Source organism: Rattus norvegicus, chromosome 1, assembly GCF_036323735.1.
Source record: "Rattus norvegicus strain BN/NHsdMcwi chromosome 1, GRCr8, whole genome shotgun sequence".
Taxonomy (NCBI): domain Eukaryota; kingdom Metazoa; phylum Chordata; class Mammalia; order Rodentia; family Muridae; genus Rattus; species Rattus norvegicus.
The window spans coordinates 71,585,187-71,596,232 of NC_086019.1; the positions used below are offsets into that span (position 1 = coordinate 71,585,187).

The following is an 11,046-nucleotide window of genomic DNA, read 5'->3' on the forward strand; positions in this document are numbered from 1 at the left end:
TTTGGAGGTCTATTTTTTGATAGCCTACGTGTAATTCTGGAGGCCAGGGTGGTCTCTGTTAGTACAGTCAGTCTATGCCACTGTTGGAGAATTGGATACTATGAAGCAAATGTGGATAACTAGGGATAAGCTGGATGAGCACCTACAAAGTGAGAGTGTAGGAGAGTTAGGCTTATAATGCCATTCCTGATTATCTGGTTGCCTGCATGGTCTCTGGTAGAGGCTTGATTCAACCGTGTAGACAGAGATTTAGTCATGTGTGTTGGTTGGTCAGTGGTACTCTATATTTTAAATAGTCATTTCTTTACTTCTCAAAAATGTTTTCTCAATGCTCAAAGCAAATGTATCAATAGGAAACAGTTCTGAACTGATAATTATCAAAATTTTTATTTGAAATAGAACAATTAAATACTGTGTTTTTGAAACAGTTTACAAGTTGCATCTTATGGCTATATTTCAGCCTTGGTAAAGAACATACATCAAATGTACTTTGCTCAATGTGTTTCAAAATGGTATGCTTGTTGTGAAAGTAACTGTATTTTCGAAACAATGCAACCAAGCAAACCTCACACCCTCCTCCCAACTTCACCAAGACATAACCATGTATGACCTTCATTATCTCCCCCTGACCCTGTTGCCAGTTGATCAGTTAAGTCTGTACTTGTTAAATTCTCTCCTTATGCATTGTTTTATCAGGTCTTTAACTCCAGAAGAAATGCCCTGAGACCAGACAGGCCAGTCCAGCCAAAAAGCATATTCACTGCAGATGTTCATTTCACCTTCATTTCCTCCAAAAACCAATTTTGTGGTCCTATACTCAGCTCTGTATCAAATCAACAGCATCAGGAATGCACTTCAAATTCTTCAGTATATGGCACAGGTCTTCCTCTCCACAATTTCTTCTCCATATCCTTTTCTTTATCGCAACCAACTAAATACATAGATTATGTTATGGACTACTCAGGGAAATATGGCCAGAAAAGCAAGTAGGCTACAAAGTGAACATCAACTTTCCATCCATTTTCCTTATCCCAACTTCCCATTATAATTTTTAGCTTTGCAACAAACCTTCTGATGTGGACTTTCCTCACTTTCAACTCTAAAATGGTCTACTGGCAAAATGGTCAGGGGGAGAAAACGGAGCCCAAACCTTGTCATTTGCCTTGCAATCGTCCCTCATTTGAACCATTCAACACCTCCCTTCATGCCTCAACTTCATTCCTAAATGTCAGCTATTAATACCTTCAAAGACATTTTTTTTCCTTGGAAATATCTGTAGACACTTTTGTAATTTGTGAGTTTTTATAAATAATCATTCTAGGAAAGAGAGTCACTGCCTGTTAATTATAGGCTTTTCAGCATCAGAGTGAGCAGGATCTGAAGGACAGAACCCTGGAGTGCATCAGTGAACCTCTTTTCATTGTTACACAAAAATTTGCGAGTTAATTCCTTCATAAACAAAACTTCTGTATGATCTAGGGGTTAACATGTAAGACCCATTACCTAAGAAATTCTCAGCCACAGGATACCTCCTAGACTCTCAAACCCCTCACTTGGACTAAGATATGCAAAAACTCTGAGGAATCCTTGAAAGAGTATTAAGATATCAATAAGACTCAGGGTAAAAATAATACTTCAAGCCCAGAAGCAGATGGGTTCATAGAAGACCTCATATGAATAATGTCCCAACTATTACACAAAATTAAAACAGGGAGAGCACTACCCAAGTCTGCCTATGAAGACACAATTCTGCTTATACCACCACACAATGGCCCAACAAAGAAAGAGAATTTCAGGCCATTTTCCCTTAGGCATATTGATACAAAAATACTCAATTAAATTCTCATAAACCGAATCCAAGAACACATCAAAACGATCATCCATCACGATCAAGTAGGCTTCTTCCCAGGGATACAGGTATGGTTCAATATATTGAAATTCATCAACATAATCCACTCTATAAATCAATTCAAAGTGAAAAACTACATGGTCATTTCATTAGAGGCTGAGAAATCCTTTGACAAACTTCAACATACTTTCATGATAAAAGTCCTGGAAAGAACAGGAATTCACGGCCCATACCTAAACAGAGTAAAAGCAATAAACAGCAAACCAGTAGCTAACATGAAACTAAGTGGATAGAAACATGAAGCAATCCCACTAAAATCAAGAACTAGACAGGACTGCCCACTTTCTCTCTACTTATTCAATATGGTGCTCAATGTCCTAGCCAAATCAATCTGAGAAATGAAGGACCTCAAAAGGATATAATTTTGAAAGAAGAGGTCAAAATATAACTCTTTGCAGATGATATGATAGTATACTTAAGTGACCCCAAAAGTTCCACTAGAGGACCTGATAAAGAACTTCAGCAAGGAGGCTGGGTATATAATTAATTCAAACAAATCAGAAGCCTTCCTCTATTCAAAGGATAAACAAGCTGGAAAAGAAATTCTGACCCTTCACAATAGTCCCAAATAATGTAAAGTACCTTGGTGTGACTTTAACCAAGCAAGTGAAATATGTGTATGACAAGAACTTCAAGTCTCTGAAGAAAGAAATTGAAGAAGATCTCAGAAGATGGGAAGACCATCCACGCTCATGGATTTTCAGGATTAATACAGGAAAAAAATGGCCATCTTCCCAAAATCAATCTACAGATTCAATGCAGTCCCCATCAAATTTCCTACTCAATTCTTCCCTGAGTTAGAAAGAGCAATTTGGAAAGTCGTTTGGAATAACAAAAAACTAGGATAGCCAAAACTATACAAGAGAGTTTCTGGGAGAATCACAATCCCTGACCTCAAGCAGTATTACAAAGCAATAGTGATAAAAACTGTATGGTGTTGCTACAGAGACAGGCAAATTGTTCAGTGGAATAGAACTGAAAAATTAACCCACACAAATATGGTAACTTGATCTTTGACAAAGGAGCTGAAACATCCAATGGGGAAAACAGCATTTTCAAGAGACTGGAAGTCAGCATGTAGAAGAATGCAAACCAATGCATTATCACCCTCTATGAAACTCAAGCCCAAGTGGATCATGAACCACAACATCAAATAAGATACACATAAAGTAATAGAAAAAAATGGGATGGAGTGTTGATTACATGGGAACTGGGGAAAATTTCCTGATCAAAATACCAATGGCTTATGTTCTAAGATCAAGAATTGACAAATGCTACCTCATACAGCTGCAAAGCTTATGTAAGGCAAAGGACACTGTCATTATGACAAAAAGGTAACCAACAAACTGGGCAAAGGTTTTTACCTATCCTACATCTGATAGAGGGCTAATATTCAAAATATACAAATGACTCAAGAAGTAAATCTCCAGAGAGCCAAATAACCCTATTAAGAATTAGGTACAGAACTAAACAAAGAATTCTCAGCTGAGCAATATTGAATGGCTGATAAGTACCTAAAGAAATGTTCAACATCCTTAATCGTCATGGAAATGCACATCAAAACAACCCTGAGATTCCACTTTATTCCAGTCACCATGGCTATGATCAAAAATCCAGGTGATAACAGATGCTGGCAAGGATGTGGATAAAGAGGAACACTCCTCCATTGTTGGTGGGATTGCAAACTGGTACAACTATTCTGGAAATCATTCTGGGGTTTTCTCTGAAATTTGAACCTGAGAAATCTACTATACCACTCTTGGTTGAATACTGGAAAGATGCTCCAACATACAACAAAGACACTTGCTCCACTTTGGTCATAGCAGCCTCATATATAATAGCCAGAAGTTGGAAAGATCCAAGATTCCCTTCAACAGAGGAATAGATACAGAAAATGTGGTACATCTACACAATGAAGTAATACTCAGGGTCTCTGGGAAACGGCGGCGGAGATCTTCCTGGTTGCTGCCGCTGCAGAGAGCTCGTGGGCAGCACCCCACGAGCAAACTTGAGCCTTGGGACCACAGGTAAGACCAACTTTTCTGCTGTAAGTGACGTGCATGGTGAACTCGGGACACACAGAGGCAGAATTCCTCTAGGACCTGGCACTCCCTGTGTTTACCAGGTGTCCCACACCCGCTGGCCACGTCCCGCAGCAGCTCTCTGCTTCCAGACCCCGTGGGAGAGAGACCTCACCGCCTGGTCAGGTGGGCACTCCTGAGGCTGCAGAGCGGAAGAGACCACCAACACTGCCCACCCCTGCCCACATCCATGGCCCAAGAGGAAACTGTATAAGGCCTCTGGGTTCCCGTGGGGGAGGGCCCAGGAGTGGCAGGACCCCTGCGCCTGAGACACCGCCGGAACCTGAAGGAACAGACTGGATAAACAGTTCTCTGCACCCAAAGCCCGTGGGAAGGAGAGCTAAACCTTCAGAGAGGCAGACACGCCTGGGAAACCAGAAGAGACTGCAATCTGCACACACATCTCGGACACCAAAGGAAAACACCAAACGCCATCTGGAACCCTGGTGCACTGAAGCTCCCGGAACAAGGGCGCAGATCTTCCTGGTTGCTGCCGCCTCAGAGAGTTCTTGGGCAGCACCCCGCGAGCAAACTTGAGCCTTGGGACCACAGGTAAGACCAACTTTTCTGCTGCAAGTGACCTGCCTGGTAAACTCAAACACAGGCCCACAGGAACAGCTGAAGACCTGTAGAGAGGAAAAACTACACGCCCGAAAGCAGAACACTCTGTCCCCATAACAGGCTGAAAGAAAACAGGAAAACAGGTCTACAGCACTCCTGACACACAGGCTTATAGGACAGTCTAGCCACTGTCAGAAATAGCAGAACAAAGCAACACTAGATATAATCTGTGGCGAGAGGCAAGCGCAGGAACCTAAGCAACAGAAACCAAGACTACATGGCACCATCAGAGCCCAATTGTCCCATCAAAACAAACATGGAATATCCAAACACACCAGAAAAGCAAGATCTAGTTTCAAAATCATATTTGATCATGATGCTGGAGGACTTCAAGAAAGACGTGAAGAACTCCCTTAGAGAACAAGTAGAAGCCTACAGAGAGGAATCGCAAAAATCCCTGAAAGAATTCCAGGAAATCATAAATAAACAAGTAGAAGCCCATAGAGAGGAGTCACAAAAATCCCTGAAAGAATTCCAGGAAAACACAATCAAACAGCTGAAGGAATTAAAAATGGAAATAAAAGCAATCAAGAAAGAACACATGGAAACAACCCTGGATATAGAAAACCAAAAAAGAGACAAGGAGCTGTAGATACGAGCTTCACCAACAGAATACAAGAGATGGAAGAGAGAATCTCAGGAGCAGAAGATTTCATAGAAATCATTGACTCAACTGTCAAAGATAATGTAAAGCGGGAAAAAGCTACTGGTCCAAAACATACAGGAAATCCAGGACTCAATGAGAAGATCAAACCTAAGGATAATAGGTATAGAAGAGAGTGAAGACTCCCAGCTCAAAGGACCAGTAAATATCTTCAACAAAATCATAGAAGAAAACTTCCCTAACCTAAAAAAAGAGATACCCATAGGCATACAAGAAGCCTACAGAACTCCAAATAGATTGGACCAGAAAAGAAACACCTCCCGTCACATAATTGTCAAAACACCAAACGCACAAAATAAAGAAAGAATATTAAAAGCAGTAAGGGAAAATGGTCAAGTAACATATAAAGGCAGACCTAAGAGAATCACACCAGACTTTTCTCCAGAAACTATGAAGGCCAAAGATCCTGGACTGATGTCATACAGACCCTAAGAAAACACAAATGCCTGAGGTTACTGTATCCTGCAAAACTCTCAATTAACATAGATGGAGAAACCAAGATATTCCATGACAAAACCAAATTTACACAATATCTTTCTACAAATCCAGCACTACAAAGGATAATAAATGGTAAAGCCCAACATAAGGAGGCAAGTTATACCATAGAAGAAGCAAGAAACTAATCGTCTTGGCAACTAAACAATGAGAAGAAAAGCACACAAACATAACCTCACATCCAAATATGAATATAACAGGGAGCAATAATCACTATTCCTTAATATCTCTAAATATCAATGGCCTCAACTCCCCAATAAAAAGACATAGATTAACAAACTGGATACGCAATGAGGACCCTGCATTCTGCTGCCTACAGGAAACACACCTCAGAGACAAAGACAGACACTACCTCAGAGTGAAAGGCTGGAAAACAACTTTCCAAGCAAATGGTCGGAAGAAGCAAGCTGGAGTAGCCATTCTAATATCGAATAAAATCATTTTTCAACTAAAAGTCATCAAAAAAGATAAGGAAGGACACTTCATATTCATCAAAAGAAAAATCCACCAAGATGAACTCTCAATCCTAAATATCTATGCTCCAAATACAAGGGCACCTACATACGTAAAAGAAACCTTACTAAAGCTCAAAACACACATTGCACCTCACACAATAATAGTAGGAGATTTCAACACCCCACTCTCATCAATGGACAGATCATGGAAACAGAAATTAAACAGAGACTTAGACAGACTAAGAGAAGTCATGAGCCAAATGGACTAAACAGATATTTATAGAACATTCTATCCTAAAGCAAAAGGATATACCTTCTTCTCAGCTCCTCATGGTACTTACTCCAAAATTGACCATATAATTGGTCAAAAACGGGCCTCAACAGGTACAGAAAGATAGAAATAATCCCATGCATGCTATCGGACCACCTCGGCCTAAAACTGGTCTTCAATAACAATAAGGGAAGAATGCCCACATATACGTGGAAATTGAACAATGCTTTACTCAATGATAACCTGGTCAAGGAAGAAATAAAGAAAGAAATTAAAGACTTTTTAGAATTTAATGAAAATGAAGGTACAAAATACCCAAACTTATGGGACACAATAAAAGCTGTGCTAAGAGGAAAACTCATAGCACTGAGGGCTTGCAGAAAGAAACACGAAAGAGCATATGTCAGCAGCTTGACAGCACACCTAAAAGCTCTAGAACAAAAAGAAGCAAATACACCCAGGAGGAGTAGAAGGCAGGAAATAATCAATCTCAGAGCTGAAATCAACCAAGTAGAAAAAAAAAGGACCATAGAAAGAATCAACAGAACCAAAAGTTGGTTTTTTGAGAAAATCAACAAGATAGATAAACCCTTAGCCAGACTAATGAGAGGACACAGAGAGTGCGTCCAAATTGACAAAATCAGAAATGAAAAGGGAGACATAACTACAGATTCAGAGGAAATTCAAAAAATCATCAGATCTTACTATAAAAGCCTATTTTCAACAAAACTTGAAAATCTGCAGGAAATGGACAATTTCCTAGACAGATACCAGGTACCGAAGTTAAATCAGGCACAGATAAACCAGTTAAACAACCCCATAACTCCTAAGGAAATAGAGTCAGTCATTAAAGGTCTCCCAACCAAAAAGAGTCCAGGTCCAGATGGGTTTAGTGCAGAATTCTACCAAACCTTCATAGAAGACCTCATACCAATATTATTCAAACTATTCCACAAAATTGAAACAGATGGAGCACTACCGAATTCCTTCTATGAAGCCACAATTACTCTTATACCTAAGCCACACAAAGACACAACAAAGAAAGAGAACTTCAGACCAATTTCCCTTATGAATATCGACCAAAAAATACTCAATAAAATTCTGGCAAACCGAATCCAAGAGCACATCAAAACAATCATCCACCATGATCAAGTAGGCTTCATCCCAGGCATGCAGGGATGGTTTAATATACGGAAAATCATCAACGTGGTCCATTATATAAGCAAACTGAAAGAACAAAACCACATGATCATTTCATTAGATGCTGAGAAAGCATTTGACAAAATTCAATACCCCTTCATGATAAAAGTTCTAGAAAGAATAGGAATTCAAGGCCCATACCTAAACATAGTAAAAGCCATATACAGCAAACCAGTTGCTAACATTAAACTAAATGGAGAGAAACTTGAAGCAATCCCACTAAAATCAGGGACTAACAAGGCTGCCCACTCTCTCCCTACTTATTCAATATAGTTCTTGAAGTTCTAGCCAGAGCAATCAGACAACAAAAGGAGGTCAAGGGGATACAGATCGGAAAAGAAGAAGTCAAAATATCACTATTTGCAGATGATATGATAGTATATTTAAGTGATCCCAAAAGTTCCACCAGAGAACTACTAAAGCTGATAAACAACTTCAGCAAAGTGGCTGGGTATAAAATTAACTCAAATAAATCAGTAGCCTTCCTCTACACAAAAGGGAAACAATCCGAGAAAGAAATTAGGGAAATGACACCCTTCATAATAGACCCAAATAATATAAAGTACCTCGGTGTGACTTTAACTGAGCAAGTAAAAGAGCTGTACAATAAGAACTTCAAGACACTGAAGAAGGAAATTGAAGAAGACCTCAGAAGATGGAAAGATCTCCCATGCTCATGGATTGGCAGGATTAATATAGTAAAAATGGCCAATTTCCAAAAGCAATCTACAGATTCAATGCAATCCCCATCAAAATACCAATCCAATTCTTCAAAGAGTTAGACAGAACAATTTGCAAATTCATCTGGAATAACAAAAAACCCAGGATAGCTAAAGCTATCCTCAACAATAAAAGGACTTCAGGGGGAATCACTATCCCTGAACTCAAGCAGTATTACAGAGCAATAGTGATAAAAACTGCATGGTATTGGTACAGAGACAGACAGATAGACCAATGGAATAGAATTGAAGACCCAGAAATGAACCCACACACCTATGGTCACTTGATTTTTGACAAAGGAGCCAAAACCATCAAATGGAAAAAAAGATAGCATTTTCAGCAAATGGTGCTGGTTCAACTGGAGAGCAACATGTAGAAGAATGCAGATCGATCCATGCTTATCACCCTGTACAAAGCTTAAGTCCAAGTGGATCAAGGACCTCCACATCAAACCAGACACACTCAAACTAATAGAAGAAAAACTAGGGCAGCATCTCGAACACACGGGCACTGGAAAAAATTTCCTGAACAAAACACCAATGGCTTATGCTCCAAGATCAAGAATCGACAAATGGGATCTCATAAAACTGCAAAGCTTCTGTAAGGCAAAGGACACTGTGGTTAGGACAAAACGGCAACCAACAGATTGGGAAAAGATCTTTACCAATCCTACAACAGACAGAGGCCTTATATCCAAAATATACAAAGAACTCAAGAAGTTAGACCGCAGGGAGACAAATAGCCCTAGAAAAAATGGGGTTCAGAGCTAAACAAAGAATTCACAGCTGAGGAATGCCGAATGGCTGAGAAACACCTAAAAAATGTTCAACATCTTTAGTCATAAGGGAAATGCAAATCAAAACAACCCTGAGATTTCACCTCACACCAGTGAGAATGGCTAAGATCAAAAACTCAGGTGACATCAAATGCTGGCGAGGATGTGGAGAAAGAGGAACACTTCTCCATTGTTGGTGGGATTGCAGACTGGTACAACCATTCTGCAAATCAGTCTGGAAGTTCCTCCGAAAATTGGACATTGAACTGCCTGAGGATCCAGCTATATCTCTCTTGGGCATATACCCAAAAGATGCCCCAACATATAAAAAAGACACGTGCTCCACTATGTTCATTGCAGCCTTATTTATAATAGCCAGAAGCTGGAAAGAACCCAGATGCCCTTCAACAGAGGAATGGATACAGAAAATGTGGTACATCTACACAATGGAATATTTTCAGCTGTCAAAAACAATGACTTTATGAAAGTCGTAGGCAAATGGTTGGAACTGGAAAATATCATCCTGAGTGAGCTAACCCAGTCACAGAAATACATACATGGTATGCACTCATTGATAAGTGGCTATTAGCCCAAATGATTGAATTACCCTAGATGCCTAGAACAAATGAAACTCAAGACGGATGATCAAAATGTGAATGCTTCACTCCTTCTTTAAAAGGGGAACAAGAATACCCTTGGCAGGGAATAGAGAGGCAAAGATTAAAACAGATACTGAAGGAACACCCATTCAGAACCTGCCCCACATATGGCCCATACATATACAGCCACCCATATAGACAAGATGGATGAAGCAAAGAAGTGCAGACCGACAGGAGCTGGATGTAGATCTCTCCTGAGAGACACAGCCAGAATACTGCAAATACAGAGGCGAATGCCAGCAGCAAACCACTGAACTGAGAATAGGATCCCCGTTGAAGGAATCAGAGAAAGAACTGGAAGAGCTTGAAGGGGCTCAAGACCCCATATGTACAACAATGCCAAGCAACCAGAGCTTCCAGGGACTAAGCCACTACCTAAAGACTATACATGGACTGACCCTGGACTCTGATCTCATAGGTAGCAATGAATATCCTAGTAAGAGCACCAGTGGAAGGGGAAGCCCTGGGTCCTGCTAAGACTGAACCCACAGTGAACTAGACTGTTGGGGGGAGGGCGGCAATGGGGGGAGGGTGGGGAGGGGAACACCCATAAGGAAGGGGAGGGGGGAGGGGGATGTTTGCCCGGAAACCGGGAAAGGGAATAACACTCGAAATGTATATAAGAAATACTCAAGTTAATAAAAAAAAAAGAAGTAATACTCAGCTATCAAAAACAATGACTTCATGAAATTTATAGGCAAATGGTTGGAACTGGAAAATATCATCCTGAGTGAGGTAACCCAATCACAGGAAAACACACATAGAATGTACTAACTGATATGTGGATATTAACAGAAAATATCTAATTACCCAAGATACCACAGATTACATAAAACTCAAGAAGAAGAATGACCGAAGTGCAGATGTTTTACTCTTTCTTAAAATGGTGAAAAGAAATGTTCATAGTAGGTGATATGGAGGCCAAATTTAAAGCAGAGAAGGAAGGAATAGTCATTCAGAGCCTGCCGCTCATGTGGTCTATTTATAGTCACCAAAACTAGATAAGATTGATGAAGCTAAGAAGTGTACGTTGACAGGATCTGGGTATAGGTTTTTCCTGAGAGACACATACAGATCATGTCAAATTTAGAGGCTTATGCTAGCAACAAAACATTGAAATGAGAACAGAACCCCTGTTGGAGAAATTAGAGAAAGGATTGAAAGAGTTGAAGGGACTTCCAACTCCATAAGTACAA

At 40.1% G+C, this 11,046-nt stretch overlaps 1 protein-coding gene across 7 annotated transcripts in view; it reads right to left on the reverse strand.

Annotated features, from left to right (window-relative positions):
- Window positions 1–11,046, reverse strand: part of Zfp40 (zinc finger protein 40) — a 263,006-nt gene that overhangs the window by 189,368 nt on the left and 62,592 nt on the right. The gene's annotated exons all lie outside the window — the stretch shown is intronic.